Source organism: Anolis sagrei, chromosome 4 (genome assembly GCF_037176765.1).
Source record: "Anolis sagrei isolate rAnoSag1 chromosome 4, rAnoSag1.mat, whole genome shotgun sequence".
NCBI lineage: Eukaryota > Metazoa > Chordata > Lepidosauria > Squamata > Dactyloidae > Anolis > Anolis sagrei.
Genome location: NC_090024.1, coordinates 17,835,134 through 17,857,905, shown reverse-complemented (window position 1 = coordinate 17,857,905; position 22,772 = coordinate 17,835,134). Strand labels below are relative to the sequence as shown.

At 43.2% G+C, this 22,772-nt stretch overlaps 1 long non-coding RNA gene across 1 annotated transcript in view; it reads left to right on the top strand.

Annotated features, from left to right (window-relative positions):
- Positions 1–19,071, top strand: part of LOC132772855 (uncharacterized) — a 189,732-nt gene extending 170,661 nt beyond the window's left edge. The window contains exon 5 of the long non-coding RNA XR_010909794.1: positions 18,747–19,071. This is a non-coding gene — a long non-coding RNA (uncharacterized lncRNA). The remainder of the gene's footprint in view (positions 1–18,746) is intronic.
- The last annotated feature ends 3,701 nt before the right edge of the window (positions 19,072–22,772 follow it).

Genomic DNA, 22,772 nt, shown 5'->3' with positions numbered 1-22,772 from the left:
GAAGGCAGTACTGAACTAGATTTGGTGCTGCTGTATGGTCAGGACTTCTTCCTTCCTCTGCAAAAGCCAAGGGGCTTCCATATAAGCAGGTGTGCCTGTAACTTAGTAGCCATCACTCTTAGGTAAACCTCAGTGGGGAAAGGTCTCAGTCTGTGAGAAACCATTTTGGGACTGATTTATTTATTTATTTATTTATTTACAGCGGCTCGGGGGGGGGGGGGGTTTACAAGGCAAAATTCAATACCACCACAAACACAGTTACAATATAAAAACTTTAACATCAATAAAATCATAACAGCTGTAATAAAACATAATTCAATAAATACTCATTAAAACAATGCCCAATTCATCTTGTAGTTGATTCCGTTCTTATGTCCGTTACTCAGTCGAATAGTCGTGTCTTGAGTCTTTTTCTGAAATGCTAAAAGCGAAGAAGCCAATCTAATCTCCATAGGAAGGGCGTTCCATAGCTGAGGGGCCACCACTGAGAAGGCCCTGTCTCTCGTCCCCGCCAGCCGTGCTTGTGATGGTGGCAGGACGGAGAGCAGGGCCTCTCCAGACGATCTTAAGGTCCTCGATCCAAATTTGACCTTCCAGATTGGCCTCAGAAAAAAAGTGTTTATCTAGAATCGCTCCAAGACATGGAGGAATAGATTCAAATTTCAACAAGATCCCACCTGAATATTAGGAAGAATTTTGAGACAATAAAAGCTGTTAGTCAGAGGAATATGCTGCCTCCAAGTCCAGCTGAGTCTCCTTCTCTCTCTCTCTCTCTCTCTCTCTCTCTCTCTCTCTCTCTCTCGGGTTTTAAATAGAAACCATCTATCACAGTGGTTCTCAACCTGTGGGTCCCCAGATGTTTTGGCCTTCAACTCCCAGAAATCCTAATAGCTGGTAAACTGGCTAGGATTTCTGGGAGTTCTCGGCCAAAACACCTGGGGACCAACAGGTTGAGAACCACTGATCTATCAGGAGTGTTTTGATAGTGTACTCCTGCATGAGAAGGGGTTGGACTGGATGGCCCTTGAAGTGTCCTACAGCTCTATGATTCTATGAAGATTCAATGATTCTAACTTTCCTTTCCCCCTCCTGGTAGGGGTTTTATCCTGGGATATTTCTACGCTGTAGATTTCATGCATTTTTGACACCACTTCAATGCAGTGGAGTGCTGGGATTTGTCGTCTTGTGAGGCACCAGCACTGTCTGGCAGCGAAGGCGGCTAAAGACCTTGTAAAACTACAACTTCCATGACTCCATAGGACTGAACTGTGGCAGTTAAAGTGATGTCAAATTGCGTGCATTCAGCAGTGTAGATGCATCCCTGCTTGGAAAAAGCCCCACCTGAAAGGGAGGCAGCCAGAAGATGACCAGCATTGTTTTGGCACATGGCAAAACCCTGCAAAGATATAGAATGGAGGGGGGGGGGGACGCCTGGCTCGAGAGCAGTACGTGTGAAAAAGATCTTGGAGTCCTTGTGGACAACAAGTTAAACATGAGCCAACAATGTGATGTGGCAGCAAAAAAAGCCAATGGGATTTTGGCCTGCATCAATAGGAGCATAGTGTCTAGATCTAGGGAAGTAATGCTACCCCTCTATTCCGCTTTGGTTAGACCACACCTGGAATATTGTGTCCAATTCTGGGCACCACAATGCAAGAGAGATATTGACAAGTTGGAATGTGTCCAGAGGAGGGCGACTAAAATGATCAAGGGTCTGGAGAACAAGCCCTATGAGGAGCGGCTTAAGGAGCTGGGCATGTTTAGCCTGAAGAAGAGAAGGCTGAGAGGAAATATGATAGCCATGTATAAATATGTGAGAGGAAGCCGCAGGGAGGAGGGAGCAAGCTTGTTTTCTGCTTCCTTGGAGACTAGGACGCGGAACAATGGCTTCAAACTACAAGAGATTCCATCTGAACATGAGGAAGAACTTCCTGACTGAGAGAGCCGTTCAGCAGTGGAACTCTCTGCCCCGGAGTGTGGTGGAGGCTCCTCCTTTGGAAGCTTTTAAACAGGGGTTGGATGGTCATCTGTCAGGGGTGATTTGAATGCAATATTCCTGCTTCTTGGCAGGGGGTTGGACTGGATGGCCCATGAGGTCTCTTCCAACTCTTTGATTCTATGATTCTATGCACTGTGCATTTGTTTTGCATGTGTTTTCCAGGCTGCCTTGGTCATACAGACTGGCAGCAATGGGATATTTTTTCCTGTTCCCCTCAGTTCGCTTAGTTCAACGTATTGCTCTCTTGGGTCCCTATTCTCCGAAAAAGCAATGAGGGAGTAATTGGAGTGTTTGTTGACTTATTTGCACAGAGATAGCTCTGAGGAAAGCACTGTGGCAGGAAAAACAAATACATTATTCATCGGAACCTTCGATCCCAAGCCATTACCTTGATATTTTTCCTATATATACACCTCTCCGCGATTGTGTGCGTGGTTCTATTTTCAGCACGCTGGCTACCCAGGCTTTTAATCCTGACGTTGCAGTCCCTGAAAGGAGGAGCACTTTGACCTAAACACATTTACGTGCGTTCTGTGATTCGGAAGGAAGAAAAACATCTTGATAAGGACATTGGAGCATTGTATTTGCAAAACGGAAACCAGGGAGGCTTTCAAAGAGAGATAGAAAGATGTCTGTGTTATGCCCAGAGACTCTTGAATGTCAAAAAAAGAAGCTGCTTCATATCGATCAAGATTGATCTGACTGGCTTGAACAAACTGGAAATGCAGATTTTCTTTTTCTTCTTCTGCTTCCTGGTGGCAGAGATTGAATGGGGTGGGACATGGGTGTACAGGCCAAGTATGGTATTAATTTATTCTCATCTAGTAAAGCATAGAGATAGATAATCCAAGAAGATTAAAAGGCCTACTTGTGCTGAGGTCAAAGAGAAGGTAGACTGCATTCTCTTGGTCGATTTCTGGGTGAGTTGCAGTCCTGTCCAATCACCATATCCTCGGGACCAGTACTGTGGTTTCAGTTACCCATATTTGGAAAAAAAAATGTTTAAGTAGGCCAGTGTTTCTCAACCTAGGGGTTGCGAGGGGGGTTTCAGAGGCATTGCCAAAAAACATCAGAAAACACATATTTCTGATGGTCTTAGGAACCCCTTTGGCAGCAACTACAACTCCCAAATGACAAAATCAATCCCCTGCCCAGCCCCACCAGTATTCCCATTTGGGCATATCAGGCATTTGTGCCAAATTTGGTCCAGATCCATAGTCATTTGGATTCACGTTGCTTTCCAGAGATGGGTGAACTACATCGCTCCTAAATCACTGTGAATTCCTCCCAAATCTCTCCAGTATTTTCTGTTGGTCACGTGGGTTCTGTGTAGGAAGTTTGGCCCAATTCTATCGTTGGTGGGGTTCAAGGGGCTCTTTTATTGTAGGTGAACTATAAATCCCAGCAGCTACAATTCCCAAATGTCAAGGTCTATTTTCCCTAAGGTAAAGATAAAGGTAGTCCCCTGACATTAAGTCCAGTCATGTCTGACTCTGGGGTGTGGTGCTCATCTCAATTTCTAAGCTGAAGAGCCAGCGTTGTCCGTAGACACCTCCAAGGTCATGTAGCCGGCATGACTGCATGGAGCGCTAAACATTTTCCCTAAACACCACCCCATTTGGGCATATTAAGTATTCATGCCAAGTTTGGTCCAGATCCATTGTTGTTGGAGTCCACAGTGCTCTCTGGATGTAGGTGAACTACAACTCCAAAACCCAAGGTCAGTGCCCACCAAACCCTTCCAGTATTTTCTGTTGGTCATGGGAGTTCTGTGTGCCAAGTTTGGTTCAATTCCATCATTGGTAGAGTTCAGAATGCTCATTGATTGTAGGTTAATTATAAATCCCAGCAACAACAACTCCCAAATCGCAAAATAACCCCCCAACAATCCCACCAGTATTCAAATTTGGGCGTATCGGGTATTTGTGCCAAATTTGGTCCAGTAAATGAAAATGCATCCTGCATATCTGATACTTACATCACAATTCATAACAATAGCAAAATTACAGTTACGAAGTAGCAACAAGAATAATGTTATATTTGCGGGTCACCACAACATGAGGAAATGTATTAAGGGGTTGCATCATTAGGAAGGTAGAGAAACACTGCTCTTGGCCCTCCAGCACAATTCTATGGTATCTTTCTGTAAGTCATGCATTTCAATAATGTTTGCTGTTATGTATAGTTTTTGAGTATCCACAGTAAGTCCAAAATCATATCCCTGTGAATATGAGGGTCATACTGTATAACAAAGGCTTATGTCACAATAGCAACTCATATAACCTCCTCCTGCCTTCCCTAAATCAGGTTCCTGAAATAGAATGCTTGAAGGAAAGCCAAGAATAGGTTTGGACATGAAAGGACTTGAAAGCTTTGTTCCATTACCGGTCACAGGTTCCTGGGCATATGTTCAAAGGCACCTTAATGCTTTACATATACTCACCTGTTTCAGCCACTGTGTTGCTTCAACTGGACCTCAGACTCAAAGTGGAAGAAAAAGTAGATCCAGCCAGGTGTACTCACTCCTGCTCTGACGTGCCTTTCTCGCTCTCTCTTTTTTGGAAGCAGGTGAAACAGGTGAAGTGGAAAGACTGATTTCAAGGTCCCCTCCTTCCTCAGGTGCCATTGCCTTTTCTCCTTCATCCCATCAAGAGCAGAGCAGTCTCTGTTCTTGAAAAAGCAGAAAGATACCTATGGGAACCATTCTCAGGAGTGGAATTATGGAGAAACATATCCGCATGCACTGCAAGTCATTAAATAACCACACATACGATACCGAATTCCCAACCACATTTCCTATAGCGTTACTGTTTTCTCCTCTCATGTTGAGTTTTATGCTCCATCTATACTGACCACTTGATGCAGTTAAATAATAATACTACTAGTAGTAATAGTAGTAGTAGAAGTAATAATTTTATACCCCGCCACCATCTCCTCGAAGGAATTCGGGGCGGCTCACAAAAGCACTCATTAATGCAAACACACAAATTGCAAGTGTATAAACAATGGCACAGTAGCAATACCAAATGGCATAGCATCATAAAACCCCACTAGTTAAAAATTCAATTTAATGCAACAATAGCTGCAGAATCAGATATAAGACAACTGCAATCAATATGAGTCCCATAAAATGCAAGGTGAAATAATCACTAAATCGAGTATAATAATTAAGGATTCCTAAACATGGCCAAAGGCCTGTTTGAAAAGCCATGTTTTCAAATTAGTTCAGAAAACTTGGGGAGTAGGAACTAATCTAATCTCTCTAGGGAGGCCATTCCAAAGTCAGGAGGCCACCACCGAGAAGGCCCTCTCTCTCGTCCCCACAAACCACGCTTGAGACGGAGGAGGGACCGAGAGGAGGGCCTCCCCGGAAGATCTCAGAGCCCACACCAGTTTATAGAAGGAGATGCGGTCTCAAAGATAGGCTGGACCTGAACCGTATAGGGCTTTATAGGTGATAACCAGTTTCAAACCAATGTTGAAGGAAGTGGTTCTGCTGTACTTACTTAGGCGATCCCTCGTAGCCCAAGGATGATGCTTCTATTCTTGATCTGCATGTAATCCCACAGTGAGGACATTGGTTTCCAGGTGGAAGGTGTTCCCATCAGGTTTGGCTTGATGCACGTTCCTCTTGCACGTTTCTCCCTTTTGCCCTCCATTCATGCCTCTTCGACTCCTGCAGCACTGCTAGTCACAGCTGACCTCCAGCTAGCATGCTCAAGGGCGAGGACTTCCCAGTTTTTTTATGTCTATGCCACAGTTTTTATGGTTAGCTTTAAGCCCATCTTTAAATCTTTTTTTCCTGTCCATCACTGTTATGTTTCATGTTCTTGAGTTGGGAGTATAGTAACTGTTGAAGAAAGTTGATTCCCTATACAGATGACTGTATAGAGAATCCAGGAACCAGTTTTGAGACCTGGATGGTGATTATACAAAGAACTGGTATGCATTAAGGGTTTTCTTTTGTGAGCTTTTATAGGAATTTGTGGTCTTTCCACTGCAGTTTGAAGTTAGCTGCATTAAATGGTCAGTGTAGATGGAGTCTCAAATATAAGCTTGAAAACATTTTCTACTCTCAGCCATCATTCTTATTGATAAGGCAATATGAAATGAATGAGTATTAAGATAGTTGCTGGAACTAAATACCTTAAGGCACCAGATCAGGTCTGATTTTGGAAACTTAACAAGGTCAGACATGGTTAGTTTTTGGGTGGGAAACTTCCAACAAATATCAGGCAGTATTGGCTGTATTTCAAGGGAAGGACCTGGATTTCCTTGCCTAAGAAATCCCTATGATCAACAGAGAACTTGAAGGCACATGGCAAACACATTAGAAATACTAAAAACAATACAAACAAATCTGCAGAAAGAGTTAAAGAAAAATATTAACAAGATGACAAGCAGCGAAGGATGGAAAAGAACATGGAATGTGCATTTCTTTTTCAAGTGTTTTCTGTTAATGGGTTTATGTATTTTATTATTTTCTTCCCCCTACACTATTGATATTTCCACTCTGGCTGGGATAATAAATAAGCATTAAAAGTCTGCAAAATCAGGTTTGAAAATTCTCCCTAAATTCTACAGGTCTAAAATAATTACTGTTTGGAAAACTTATTTTGGGAGAGCTTAAAGGTAAAGGTAAAGATCTAGTCATGTCCGACTCTGGGGGGAGGAGGGGTGTGCGTTTATCTCCATTTCTAAGCCGGAGTCGGCGTTGTCCGTAGACACCTCCAAGATCATGTGAGCGGCATAACTGTATGGAGCACCGTTACCTTCCCACAGAAGTAGTAACTATTGATCTACTTGCATTTGCATGTTTTCGAACTGCTAAGTTGGCAGAAGCTGGGGCTAACAGCTGGAGCCCATCCCGCTCCCTGGATTCGTGACCACCAACCTTTTGGTCAGCAGGTTCAGCAGCTCAGCAGTTTAACCTGCTGTGCCACCCTTACAACTCCTCAAATGGTCTCTGGCAGAATGACCAAAGGAAAAGTAACTTTTACACGTGTATTGGCAAAGAATCAGCAATGCTTGCCAAGGTTGCATTTTCCTTATAATGCAACCTGTAAACGTGTCTTCTCCAAAACACTGCCGCTTCCACATGTGAGGCTGTATGCCTTTTTGATTTGTCTTTGAAGTCAGATAATGATTCATTGGATCAAGTTGAGTTACAGAGCTGTTTTCCTTCCATTGGGGGGAGGGGGGGGCAGAAAAAGGGAAAGTACACTCAGAGGTTTTCCACTAGTCGTTTCCATGAAAGATCACCGCCTGGGTAACTTGAAACTCAAGCTGGCTTGCTACGTGCCGCGCACGTTCTCCTCTGGCTTAGGAGTGCTTTTCTGCAAAGGAGCGTCTTTAGAGTGAACGGGTGTTTCTCAGCCCTTCTTAATCCATGTCCCTTTTTGGTAAACACAAAAGCCTCATTGCACCCTTGCAAAGCTGCAGCCTCTCCCGTTTATTGTATTTGGAAATGGCACAGAATCTTATGATTGGAAGAGACCGCAAGGGCCATCTAGTCCAACCTTTGCCATTCAGGATGGTACAGATGTCAGATTACAATTGAATTATGGCAAGTACAAACCAACCAAAGCACTTGTAAATTTAAAAGAAAAAAAGTGATAATTTTTTAATAGTAATAAAGATAACATCAAGTCATCCTCAACTATTTCTCTTACCCATGTCTAAGGCAATATGTTCCTTGTAGGCATTCTCTAGAATAGATCCTTGGCTGCAGTTTTGGCAAGATGCAGATGGCAAGCTATTTAACCTCAGCAGACTGAAAGCCAAAACCAAGGTCAACAGCATCTGTTATAGAACTCCAATATTCTGCTGACAACATAATCTGTGTGCATTCAGAAGAAGACCTACAAGCCACTCTTAACACCTTCGCAGAAGCATATGAGAAGCTCGGCCTCTCATTGAATATTGAGAAAACCAAAGTGCTCTTCCAGAAGGCACCAACCAATCTGTCTGCAATGCCAGAAATACAACTTAATGGTGTAACGTTAGAACATGTTGACCATTTCCACTATCTTGGCAGTCACCTCTCCACAAAAGTCTACATTGACACTGAAATACAGCACTACCTGAGCTTTGCAAGAGCAGCATTTTCTGAATGAAGCAGAGAGTGTTTGCAGGAAGACCAAAGTGCTTATTTGTAAAGCCATTGTACTCCCAACCCTCTATATGCCTGTGAAACGTGGACTGTCTACAGATGTGTCACAAAACTGGGTCGTAGATTTTTCTGGCAATATGACCATGTTCTAGAAGCATTCTCTTCTGAGGTTTCACCCGCATCTATGGCAAGCATCCTCAGAGGTTGTGAGGTCTCAACCTCTGAGGATTCTTGCCATAGATGCAGGCGAAACATCAGGAGACAATGCTTCTAGAACATGGCCATATAGCCCGAAAAACCTACAACAACCCAAGATATGTAAAATTTACCAGCATATAGATATTCCCATGCCCTCAGTTTCTGAATGGACCATAGCATTCTGACAGCTTTGGCTCATTTCTGAATTAATTACACATTTGTTCTTCAGAGTTTCCAGAGTTAGATTCATCCCTTCAACTCTGATGCTTCACTATCATTATGTATTCTGTGTTAATGCATTTCGGTCGCACCGACTGAGGTTTCCTGAGTAGGTTTCTTTTTGAGTCTATAGTAGTGAGCATCGTCTACATTCTGACTAGTCCTGGTTCTGAAGAATTCGTTGAATGAGCCACTCCAGAGGTTTGGTGGTTTTACTGTATCTCTGAGACAATTGGTGAATCTGGCCCACCCCATGCAGATGTATGGATAAGTTACCCAGTGAGTCATCCTGGGACTAAAAAGGCAGCCTCTGCCCTAAGCTGCAACACATACTTTGGAAACCACTGCTCTGCCTAATTCTTTGTATGGACCATAGCATCCCCAGCAATCACAGCCCGTTAAGTTGAAATGAATCTAGCTATGACTAGAGAGGTGCTCCCTCTAGATATCTCAAAGGCTTTCCATTGCAATTCTATGGTATACCAAGTCAAGAAGTTGTAAAGCAATGCTAATTCTTTGGCTTGTGAATGGACCATAGCATCCCTAGCAATCACAGCCCATTTGAAGTGAACCTAGCTATGCTTACAGAGGTGCTCCCTCTAGATATCGCAAAGGGTTTCCATTGCTATTCTATGATAATGCCAAGTCAGGAAGTGAGGTAATTTAATAGTGTTTGGTCATGTAACCATAGTCCAGCTGAGAACTTACCCCATAGTGTACCAGATGTTTTCTCCTGCATCATAGACTAGGACACACCAAGCAATGGATTCAAATGGCAAGAAATGGTATTCCGCCTAGACCAGTGATTCCCAAGCTGTGGACTATCAGTGAACCTCAGCTTAAGAACATCCCAATTTAAGAGTCGTTACTTAAACCGTTTTTGCTTTAACATATGAGCAACATTTTGAGTTAAGAGCTAGCAGCAGATGGAGGGCTAGCACAAGAGTACAGGACTTTAGGGCTTCAAGGGAGCAGCCTCCATGCCTAGACTTTTCTGCTTTGGGAGATTGCTGTCTGCTTTGCTCTTGTACACTTTGAGGAACTTTGGTTAGTCCAACTCTGGGGGTAGTGCTCATCGCAATTTCTAAGTCGAAGACCTGCGTTGTTCATAGATGCCTCCAAGGTCATATGGCTGGCATGACTACATGGAGTGCCAATACCTTCCCTCCGAAGTGGTACCTCTTGATGTACTCACATTTGCATGTTTTCGAACTGCTGGGTTGGCAGAAGCTGGGGTTAACAGCAGGAGCTCACCCCACTCCCTGGATTCAAACTGCCACCTTTCATAGAATTATAGAATCATAGAATCATAGAATCAAAGAGTTGGAAGAGACCTCATGGGCCATCCAGTCCAATCCCCTGCCAAGAAGCAGGAATATTGCATTCAAATCACCCCTGACAAATGGCCATCCAGCCTCTGCTTAAAAGCTTCCAAAGAAGGAGCCTCCACCACACTCCGGGGCAGAGAGTTCCACTGCTGAACGGCTCTCACAGTCAGGAAGTTCTTCCTCATGTTCAGATGGAATCTCCTCTCTTGTAGTTTGAAGCCATTGTTCCGCGTCCTAGTCTCCAAGGAAGCAGAAAACAAGCTTGCTCCCTCCTCCCTGTGGCTTCCTCTCACATATTTATACATGGCTATCATATCTCCTCTCAGCCTTCTCTTCTTCAGGCTAAACATGCCCAGCTCCTTAAGCCGCTCTTAATAGGGCTTGTTCTCCAGACCCTTGATCATTTTAGTCGCCCTCCTCTGGACACATTCCAGCTTGTCAATCTCTCTCTTGAATTGTGGTGCCCAGAATTGGACACAATATTCCAGATGTGGTCTAACCAAAGCAGAATAGAGGGGTAGCATGTTCAGCAGTTCAGTGGTTTAACCTGCTGCACCACTGGGGGCTCCTACATTTTCTTATTTAACAAAATGGTTCAAGGGGCCGGAATGGATTAATAGCATTTCAGTGGGTAAAGTCACTTTGAGATAGGAGAATTTTGAGTTAAGAGCTTAGTCATGGAATGAATTAAAATCTTAACTCATTTATCACTGTAAGATTAGGCTTTTGATTTTGTGTAAAATCCACCTCTATCTTGGATAAGGATGAACTTTGACTTTCTTTAAACATTCAAAATATTTGACCAGGAGTTTCACCACCAGATGTCCAGAACAATAGAGTCCTACTTGCATTATGGATTCAATGAGTGAATGTATAGACGTGGTAGGATCCTGTACAGCAGAGTTACAGTATTCCAAATGTTGTACTACTTCAACCCATCATCCCTGGAAAACTTAGAAGAGCTTTAATGTGTTGTTGAAGGCTTTCATGGCCGGAATCACTGTGAGTTTTCCGGTCTGTATGGCCATGTTCCAGAAGCATTCCAAATGCTAGCAAAGCACTGAATTGGCAAGAAACTCACATTGGTCTCTGAGACTCTGTAAAAAGCCTCCCTGGCAGATTGCTCACGGCCTTATCTGATTTGTCTGACCACACAATGCCACTGTAATTACAGCTTCTCATTGCCTCTGCTAGCAATTTAGGATAGGGCTGCCGGTCATCTCTAAAGCATTTTGCAGTGTGAAGGCATCCCTGTAATGTGCGAAGTGCACTTATGCAGCTCAGAGGTTAATCGGTACTCTTGTTGTCCATCAAAACCGCCCATCATAGCTGATCATAGCAAATTGTTCTGAGGTGAAGCCATTGAATGACTGATAGATTTCAGTCGCAGGTAGGAATACCGTGCAGAAGAAATAAGGGAGGCCAGTGCACAAAATGCTCATGGTACAAATAGGGAGACCTACCACTTTGCTTTGGTGATAGAGTGGAATCCACTGTACATGAAATAGGGCTATCCATTCAGGTATCATTTGCTCCGTGTTTTTGTCCAGGTGTCTCAGTTAAGGACAGAAATTTGGAAGGGAAGGATATATGTTGCTATTTCAGTGGCCACATTTGCATAGCAGCTCCCGTGTTTGTTTGTGTGTGGATTTTAATTATGCTACCATCATTAATGCATGAGTTGAGGTTGCAGTTCTTTGAATTTTATGTACTAATAAGTCCGGAATTTTGATCCTTTAACCATAATGCTTGTTGTCTCGTGTTAAAACCAATGCTGTTCAGCTTCTGCACATAGGCAACACTCCAGGCATAGTTAAGTGATTCAAGGGAGTTCCACAACTCAATTCATTTTACTTGCCTCCAGTTCAGATCTCAGCCATGAAGCCATTGCAATGCTCTGGCCAAGACACTTCTCTCTCCATCTAATTCACAATTGAGGTTTCACTTTTGCCTATTTGATTATTCGCGGGTTTGATTAACATGTTAACAGGGCCACGGTAGCACAGTGGGTTAAACCGCTAGCTGCAGGAAATCTTCTGACCGGAAGGTCGGCAGTTCAAAGCTGCGAGTTGGGGTGAGCTCTTGACTGTCAGCCATAGCCAACTGAGCAGTTCAAAAGCATGCAATGCTAGTAGATTAATAGGTACTGCCTCAGCAGGAAGTTAAAAAGGGTACTCCATGCAGATATGCAGACATGCCTGCAACACAATTGGAGATGTCCATGGACAAAAGGCTCCTTGGTGTGGAAAATGGAATAAGAGCACCTCCCCATGGCTGAAGTTGAGCATTGCCTCCAGACGCCGGAGATGGAAAAATGGGAAGCCCTTCACCTTTGTCTGTGTTGTATGTCGTTGTTCACTGTGTGTGTAAAAAAGCATTGAATATTTGCCTCGTATGTGTATTGCAATCCACTCTTGAGTCCCTCCGGGGAGATAAAGTAAAGCGAAATATAAATAAAGTGTATTATTATTATTATTATTATCATGATTATTATTGACACAAAGGCACAGTCTGTCACAGCAAATGAGATCTATATGCTGGATTTCGTATCACAAAATCCCCCCGATGGGTGCCACCTTGTCGTGGTGGGGGGCTTAACTGCTCCAAGGACGCTGAGAGCTGTGCTGGTGGTAGTGTAGCTACCAGCAGGTCCAACCAAGCCAGAGATGTCTCAGCTGAGGAGTGGAACTAAGAGCACCTAACCCATTAGCACTATGGAGAAACAAACCAAAACAAAGTCTATACTGGCTCGGTCGACGCCCAGGATAAAAAGGACCACGGTGGATGCTGCTGATTCTGGATATCCATCGACAAGTGGGCTACTGAATCATAATACAAATGAACAATCACAGAAGCGGCAGAAATATACAATGCCAGAAAACTTCACAATTATTATTATTATTATTATTATTATTATTATTATTATTATGTTCTCTCCAGCATGACTCTATCATGGAGTTGTGTGGAGGACCTAGAGATTCCTTGCGGGGATCCTTCTCTGGCCATTAGTTGGCCCTCCAGCAGAAGTTGTCCATTGAATTGTGTTGAAAAATCTAGAAATTCTTTAAGAGGTTTTTAAAAAGTGTTTTTTATTTGCATTTTTAAACTTATGGTGTCTCTAAGGTGAATCTGTTGTAGGGTTTTATTGGCAAGATTTGTTCAGGGTTTGTTTTTTGGCATTCCTTTAATCTGCAGCTGAGATAATGTGATTTGCCAAAAGTCAACCAATGGGTTTCATTGGCCAAACAGAAATTTAAACCATAGGCATCCTAGTTATCACCAAAACCGCTCCACCACTTTTGCTCTTTTGAAAGCACACATATGCATACAAATTGCGATGGTGAGATCACAGACAAAGACAACAGAAGCAGCAAATTAAAGGCTTCCTCTTCCACTTGACTGGGGAAATGCTTTGAAATGCTTATAAAACCAAGATTTCTGCTTGACTGGCAGTTGACAAGCTCATTGACTAGTTTACCAAGATGCCCTGTGCAATTTGCTTTTAAGATTAGCAATTGACCAGATGGGTCATTTGCACTGCATTAGTCAATTTCGCCAAATTTCAGCAGCTCAGATCAGATTTTTTTACATGTATTTTTGTCTACCATTTTTAAAGGTTTGTAAAAACCAGGGTAGTGGCTACTTGTAATCCATGTTGGGCTCAGTTTTATTTTAGCCTGACAATTTATGTGTTTGCCCTGGATTATTCAATACAGGATCAAGTGACACTCTGCCAAGCTGAGTCTGAAACTTATGGACAGTTTTTTTTAATAGCCTACATTTTCCTTAAAAAAAAGAAGACCAGACTTGGAGATTTAACGCAAATGGGTCGATAGTGCTTATTTTGGAAAGGAGAAATTAAAAATATCCTTTGTTAATAAGAGTCTCAATGAAAAACAGTTGAACCTTCTAAGATAATTGAGACAAGAACCTCTAGCGATTCTAATTAGGCTAGAGAGCAAAGATAGTTTTGGTTCTGGAGGGAAAAACTGATAAAATGCAACTATTTCCATTGCCAGGGTTTAGCTTGCAAAGGAAAGTCTAGGCCTGAACACATCAAAGAATGGCATTACAAAAAAAAAACAATGTTTGGAAAGTTTCATAAAGTAGTGATTTTGCTACTGTTATGAATTGTAATGTAAATATCTGATATGTAGGATGTTTTTCATTCACTGGACCAAATTTGGCACAAATACCCAATACTCCCAAATTTGAATACTGATGGGGTTGAGAGGGATTGATTTTGTCATTTTGGAGTTGTAGTTGCTGGGATTTATAGTTAACCTACAATCAATGAGCATTCTGAACTCCACCAACAATGAAATTGAACCAAAAATGTCACACAGAACTCCCATAAACAACATAAAATACGGGAAGGGTTTGTTCATTCTTGACCTTGAGTTTTGGAATTGTAGTTCACCTACATCCAGAGAGTGCTGTGGACTCAAACAATGATGGATCTGGACCAAACGTGGTACAAATACTCAATATGCCCAAATGTGAACACTGCTGGAGTTTGGGGAAAATAGACCATGACATTTGGCAGTGGTAGTTGCTGGGATTTATAGTTCACCTACAGTCAAATGTGAACACTAGTGGAGTTTGGGAAAATAGACCATGACATTTGGCAGTGGTAGTTGCTGGGATTTATAGTTCACCTACAGTCAAAGAGCCCCTTTCTGATGGTCCTTGGCGACCGCTCCAAAAAACCCCTTGCAACCCCCAGGTTGAGAAACACTCCCCTAATGAATCCTCAAATCCTATTCTATACTATGGCATTGTAAAATTCTGTCCCTTATATAAAAGCAATCGAGCTTTTGTTTTTCGATTGTGTGTATGTGTGTGGAATATTTTCAACCTGTGGATAAAAAAATCTGTGACTATGGAGGGCTAACCATATGTGTTTTTAAGTTCTGGTGATGTGATGCTGCCGGAACTTACGTCCATGTAGGTGTTTTTCTGAAACGTCCTTCGCACCTCCTTGTTTTTCCTGGTTTGCATACGTTTTCCTTGTGACAGGCTGTAATCTGGTACTCGCTGTTACGTCAAGTCCATCCCCCGCCACTGCCGTCCCCCCAGCCTGCCCTGGCTCCTTGCTGTGTCGATTTCCCTGCTGGGCTTCCTGGTTACACTGAGCGCAAGCAAATAAATTACCTTGCTCATTTGCTGTGTGCTCTATTGCAGCCTGCCATATGTTTGAGCCTGATAGAGATTCTTATCTGCTGGGGCTAAAATTACCCAGTGAAGGATGAATGACATTTCTTATCAAGGGCTTTGCTGAATCAGAGAAAAGGCAGGGGGAGGCGGAGAGGAACTGGTGCCGATTTCCAGGGAGTTACATGGCCAAGAGGCCCCCACGTGTTGGGTGGCAAAGCTTGCGTTGCCTGCTGTTTTCACTGAAGGAGAGGCAGCATGGGAGGGTTTGGGTCTCCAGGGATGGTGTTTAAAGAAAACACAGAATTTGTAATGCTGCTGATTCAAATGGCCAAAAAGGAAACTATTTATTTGAGGTTCTTGTGCCATTGTTGCAAAATTTGGTCACCTTCTTGGTGTTACACATTGATTTTTCTCAGTTAACTCACAGAAAGGAATCATATTGTTAAAGCTTTTGGTGTGTGGAAAGGTTTCTTTTTTCAGACCTCAGAATCTTTTAGACAATGTTTGGACATTTAGTCTGGCATCGTGACTTCCCCAAGTGCTTAATGCATATAACCTCATTCAATTGGATAGTACTTCATTTTGTGCCTTTAAGTGGTTTCTGATTTATGCCAGTTTGACCATAAAGCTGTAGCCTAAATGGCTGATCTTTGATACTAAGCAGAGACAGCCCTGGTTAGTACATGGATAGGAGACTACTAGTATTTTTTTTATCCTTACAGAAGCAAATTGAGAACACGGTTATATTGTATAGAAAAATCACAAACAAGGTAACAAACTTGACATTATGCTAAATGTACTTTGGAATGCCTCTAGTGTCGCTGTGAGGTCTTCCACTGTGCATGTGGCAGGGCTCAGGTTGCATTGCAGTAGGTGGTCTGTGCTTTGCTCTTCTCCACACTTACATGTCATGGACTTTGTAGTCCCATCGAAGCTCAAAATGCTGGACAAGCATCTTGAGCTCTGAGAATTACCTGGGAAGGAATCCCACTGGAGCATTGCAGCACACCAAAATACCTGGGAGTCACTCTGAACCATGCTCTATCTTATAAGAAGTATTGCTTGAATCTCAAGCAAAAAGAGGGTGCTAGAAATAATATTGTATGAAACTGGGGATCACAACCAGATACAGGGAAGACATCTGCCCTTGCGCTTTGCTACACATCTCTTGGAACACATCTCACTGCACTAAACAGTGGATGTGGCTCGTAATAAGACATGCCGTATTATCACAGGATGTGTGCACCCTACACCATTGGAGAAATTATACTGTTTAGCTGGTATTACACCACCTGACATCCTTCGGAAAGTAGCAACCAATAATGAAAGGACCAAGGCAATGATATCTCTGGCCCATCCTCTGTTCAGATATCAGCCAGCATGCCAACGCTTTAAATCAAGAAGCAGCTTCCTAAGTTTGAGACTACCAGTAAATAGCAGGTATTGTAGGCTCTAATTCAGAGGAAGGAAATGGCAAAACATCTCATACAGACACATTCAGCCCCAGTGAGTACCAGATGTCTTAGTCCATATCTCAGAGGTTTCATGCGAAATCACAAATATTTCTTGCCTAAGGAAACTCTGAAATCCATGGGCTTGTCATAAGCCTATAGGCAGCTTGCAGAGATGTGCCACTTCCTCTGAGATAAAGATTACAGCATCTGGTATTTGTTGGTGTTTTGCCATTGAAGTACTAACCAAAGATGGCACTGCTTAGTTTCCAAGATGTGGTGCGATCTGGTGCTTTGAAGATCTTTTGGCCTTATATGACAGCAAAAAATAAATGCAAAACTTCTATGCCCTTGCTTGCCAGTTAAGGTCTTAGAATATTCCGTTCTTTTACCCCTGTTTGCTTGCTCTTAAGGCCAACAAGACAGCAGCAGTTAAAGTGCCTCTTCTTCCTCATAATGTTTATTATCCTTAATTGCTTAAATTTGCCTTTGAGCTCATGGGAAATGCAGCCTTGGAAGATTGAGAGCATGGCAGATCTCCAGGGAGACAGCGATGCTTGAAAGATGAGAGCTGTGGTGAAGAGCAATTACCAAGCCCACAAAGTGGCTTATCTTCCCTTCTGTTCCTCCTGGGTGCTTGAGGGGCGCATTGTGTAGAACTTATTGAAAATGACAGATTTGTGTATATGCTTCATAGGTTGCTATGTGGGCTATACAGCAAAATAAAACAAAATCCACAAGAGTGATGCCTTTATTGGCTAACCAGAATGATCAACATGTATTTCATGCAAGCTTTTGAAGCTCTGCTGGCTCCTTCGTCAGGCAAAAATTGCATAGGTTCCATTCTGTCCCCCATGCTTTTTAATATCTACATGAAACCGCTGGGAGAGGTCATCCGGAGTTTTGGAGTTGGGTGCCATCTCTACGCAGATGACACCCAACTCTACTACTCAATTCCATCTAACTCCAAGGAAGCCCCTCAAGTGCTGGACGGGTGCCTGACCGCTGTGATGGTCTGGATGAGGACCAATAAGCTGAGGATCAATCTTGACAAGACTGAGGTCCTCCAGGTCAGTTGTAGGCCAAATCAAGGTATAGGAGTTTGACGGGGTTGCACTCCCCCTGAAATCGCAGGTCTGCAACTTGGGTGTCGTCCTAGATTCGGTGCTGACGCTTGAAGCTCAGGCGTCGGCGGTGACTGGGAGGGCATTCGCACAATTGAAGCTCGTGCACCAGCTGCAACCGTACCTCATGAAGTCAGATTTGGCCACGGTGATCCATGCCTTAGTTACCTCTAGATTGGACTATTGCAATGCTCTCTACGTGGGGCTGCCCTTGAAGATGACCCGGAAACTCCAACTGGTCCAACGGGCGGCAGCCAGACTATTAACTGGAGCGAATTACAGAGAGTGGTCAACCCTCCTGTTTAAGGAGCTCCACTGGCTGCCGTTTATCTACCGGGCCCAATTCAAGATGCAGGTCTTGACCTACAAAGCCCTGAATGGTTTGGGACCCTCCTACCTGCGTGACCGTATTTCCACCTACGAACCCACACGATCCCTTCGATCTTCCAGAGAGACCCTTCTTTCGCTCCCCCCTGAATTGCAAGTGCGACTTGCAGGGACGAGAGAGAGGGCCTTCTCTAGGTGGCCCCTCGGCTCTGGAACTCACTTCCCAGAGACATTAGACAAGCCCCCACACTGGCAATCTTCAGGAGGCATTTGAAAACCTGGTTCTTCCAATGTGCCTTCAGTGATTGAATGAAAGATTCTTCCTGATCACACTTTGCACAAAATGTCCTTAGACGCACTTTACTTTATGGGTTGTGCAATGAAATCTTTCCTCATTCCTGGAGCCTCCTCCTTATAAGTTACTCTGCCTTATCTCCCAGTGTTTTTAATATTTTCTATAATTTTATCCATGCATCTGGCCCTGCCTAGTGAAATTCCCTGTGTTTTTAATGCTTGATTTTATATTGTTGTGTTGTATATTATTTCAACTTTGTATTTTTTGTATTTTGCTTGTTTTATTGTGTGTTATAGCTTGTATTGTATTGATGGGCATGGCCTTATGTAAGCCGCACTGAGTCCCCCTGGGGGAGATGGAGCGGGGTATAAATAAAGCTTTATTATAGGTGAAGAAGTAGGGTAGAGGATGATGATGGTGATCATGATGGAGTCACAGGCCTCTACTTGGCACAGGTGAAGAAGAAGTGGGTTAAGGGATGATGATGATGATGATGATGATGATGATGATGATGATGATGATTTTTTTCATGTCAGGAATGACTTGAGAAACTGCAAGTCACTTCTGGTGTGAGAGAATTGGCCATCTGCAAGGATGACGACGATGATGGAGTCACCAGCCTCCACTTGGCCAAGAAGGAAATTGCCTCTCAGCATTGTGATCCCTGCAAACTAACTGAACAATGACTGAAATAACATCTGTTGTATAATGTAGGACTCCCAACACCATCACTCTTTCCCACCTTCTTCTCCTATATGACTTTTAAAAGATCTCTTTTGCCTGATGAAGAAGCCAGTGAAGCTTCCAAAGCTTGCATGAGAGCAAATAATGCCATGATGCATCTTGTATATTTTGATTGACCAATAAAATATTGCTCTTTGGAGACTTTGGAGCGTGTATATGTGTGTGTGGGATTTCCTGGTGTCTACAGTGAAGGAAGATGGGTTGAAGGATGCAGATATACTAGTGCTAAGTTGGTGGAAGGAAGAGGTCATCTCTATGTCCTTTCCAAGATATTGGATGCTCTCCCTCCCTTCCAAGTTGCTTATCCATCCATGCATCCTGCATTCCTCCCATATGAGATCCAAGTAAATCTTAAAGTGGGAGTTTGAACCTAGCTCTCCAGTCACATAAGTCTAACACTCAAACCACTACATGCGCTGCATTAAAAGAAATATATTTAGAATTATAGTGTCAACACATATTAAAAAGTCTAAGATGTATACAGATTTCGTGTTTAGACTTGAGTCCCATTTCTATGTGTAGGAAAATACAGGTGTTTCAAAATTCAAAGTACTTCTGGTCCCAAGCTTTTAAGATAATGAAGAACAGGTCTGTATTCCAGAGCAGAACCCTGTATTCCAGATGAGACCTGACCAATGGGACTATTTCTTCCCCCATCTTGAAAGCTATGCATCAATCAGTGCAGGCTAAAATAGCATCCATCAAATTTGCTGTTGCACCACATTGCTGGATCATGTTCAAACTACACACAATAGTAATTCCACTGTCTTTGATGAGAGTCCACTCCCAAGAATTGACAGGGACCACTTCACCAGGAACCACTCTCCAACATTACTACCAAAAGGGTTACAAATCAGTTTTTGGTCAAATTTAGATTCAGGTTAGTAAATTGGGGTGCTGATTCAGAAAATTGCATTAGATAGACCACATCAGCTTCAGTTTCTGATACAGAACATATGTCATCCAGTAGTCGCCAATTCCTTTCCTACAGAAAACCACGTTTTATAATCTAGAGCTGATGTGGTCTATCCAATGCAGTTTTCTGAATCAGCACCCCAAATAACCCCAGGAACAGGCCTAAAAACAAGGACACCAATATTCCCCTGCTTCCAGGTGCCACATGGAATGGTTCTGCTCAGGGGGAGGGAGGGGGAGGAGCAGGAGAAGCAGCAGTCAAGAGGTTTGTTGTCATGTCTTTCGTGGGTCTTGAGAGACTGCAAGTCACTCCTGGTATGAGAAAATTGGCCTTCTGCAGGGACGTTGCCCAGGGGACTCCCGGATGATTTGATGTTTTTATCATCCTTGTGGGAGGCTTCTCTCATGTCCCCGCATGAGGAGCTGGAGCTGATAGAGGGAGCTCATCCGCCTCTCCCTGGATTTGAACCTGCGACCTGTCGGTCTTCAGTCCTGCCGGCACAGGGGTTTAACCCACTGCACCACTGGGGGCTCAAAGTGAGAAATATTAAGAATGCAATAAAATATAATAAAACCATTAAACAAATCTAGTAAAATACATAATATTTTGTTTATATCCAACCTTTCTCTCTAGTGATTCAAATATGGGATTTGTTGCTTACCTCCAAATCAGATCAGCAAGGAATGATTATGCCCATTAGGTATTGAATATTTAGTGGCAAAAAATTCCCACCCTGCTATATTTCTTTATTTACTCTTCTATTTTCCCCAAGCCATGAAATGGGAAAGCAGCAGCTAGAACGCTGATCAGAACAAATTTGAAACGCAACCTTATGACATGGTCCAATTTTCTTCATGATAGATGTGTCGGTTATAGTAGATATGCCCTAAATACTGTTTTCAAAGTCTGCTTTTGAAGACCAGAAATGCAAGTGGGAGTCATTCTTGCAGTAGCGCTTTCAAAAACCAAACCGCTTTGAGTTTCCTAGCAAGATAGCAATCACAAAAGTTTATGTGTGTGCATGTGTGTAATAGAAATGATAAAGTGTCAGAGGAGTGAATGAGTCAGCCTTCCTTTTTCTGAGCATCCTTCCCCTGCGCTATTTTTAATGATGCGTTTGTAGCGGGGGCTGTAGGTGTTTCATGGCGGATATCAGAGTTTCCCAGGAGGAGAAAACGTGACCTGATGTGACCTGGTTCGCATTCAAGGGGCACAGTCAGCCCAGTGTGTGGGCTCAAGGAAAGGGTGAGAAGTTTTGGGGGAAACTGTGGGACTCTACCCTTTCTGTGGCCACCAAACCCATTATGCATATTTGAGTTTTGCCCAGAAATGTCACCAACTACAGCATTTAAATATACTTCTTGAATTTCCAGAGATGCTAGTAAAGCCGTGAGAGCAATTTTGAATAATAACATCAGCAACAGTCTAAATAAATACCCATCAGATCTTGGAAGAAAAGCAGGATCAGCCCTGGCAGTCCCTGATTTACAAATGTCTCGCTCAGATGTGTTAACAGAGGCGAAAAACAATAAAATCTACCATATTCAGAGTTTGTGAGTGTGCCTTGGAATATGCATTACTTCTAATGACAAATCCCAGAATCTCTCAAGCAGCCTGGCCAAGTATGTTGTGCATCTTTGGCCTTGTCTTTCCCCCAGATTTCTCAGTCTCTGATCTATTCTTCCATACTTTCTCCTCCCAATAATCTTTGTGGGATCTGTAAAGATCAAGACAGGTTAGTCTGGTTTTCTTTCAGGAGAGCTTTAGTGCTGTATTCTTGCATGGCAAAGGGTTTGGACTAGATTTATTTATTTATCGTGTCATCAGCAACCAGACATTTGTATTACATTTTTAACAAAAACAAACAAACAAACAGACAAAACACAGAATTTGCAAGCTTGGTAGTTGATTAAATGTCCTTTGACCAGTAGCTGGCCACTTGGAGTGCCTCTGGTGTTGCCGCAAAGGAGGTCCTTCATTGTGCATATGGCAGGGCTCAGGTTGCATTGCAGCAAGTGGTCTGTAGTTTGCTCTTCTCCACACTCGCATGTCGTAGATTCCACGTTGTGGCCCCATTTCTTAAGATTGGCTCTACATCTCGTGGTGCCAGAGCGCAGTCTGTTCAGCGCCTTCCAAGTCGCCCAGTCCTCTGTGTGCCCAAGGGAGTCTCTCATTTGGTATCAGCCATTGATTGAGGTTCTGGGTTTGAGCCTGCCACTTTTGGACTCTCGCTTGCTGTGGTGTTCCAGCGAGTGTCTCTGTAGACCTTAGAAAACTATTTCTTGATTTAAGTTGTTGACTTGTTGGCTGATACGCAAACAAGGAATGGGCTGGAGATGTCACTGCCTTGGTCCTTTCACTATTGGCTGCTACTTCTCGGCAGATGTCAGGTGGTGCGATACCGACTAGACAGTGTAATTTCTCCAGTGGTGTAGGGCGCAGACACCCTGTGATAATGCGACATGTCTCATTAAGAGCCACATCCACTGTTTTAGTGTGGTGAGATGTGTTCCACACTGGGCATGCATACTCAGCAGCAGAGTAGCATAGCACAAGGGCAGATGTCTTCACTGTGTCTCGTTGTGATCCCCACAACTAGATGTGGGGACCATTGTGGTCCCTTCCAGCTTTAAGAGTCTATAATTATCACTTTCCAAGCTCTGGACAAAGGCCATATGAAATTGGGCTGAAGAACTTGTGTTTTCCTTTCCTGGGTCCCTTTCACACCTCATGTGCATACAATCTGTAGAATTAATAGTTTCACACCACTTTCACTGCCATAGCTCAATGTTATGGAATCATGGGATGTGTAGTTTTACAAGGATGTTAGCCTTCTTTGGCAACGAGTGCTGGTGTTTCACCAAGCTTCAACTCCCAGGTTTCCATTGCATTGAGCCATGGC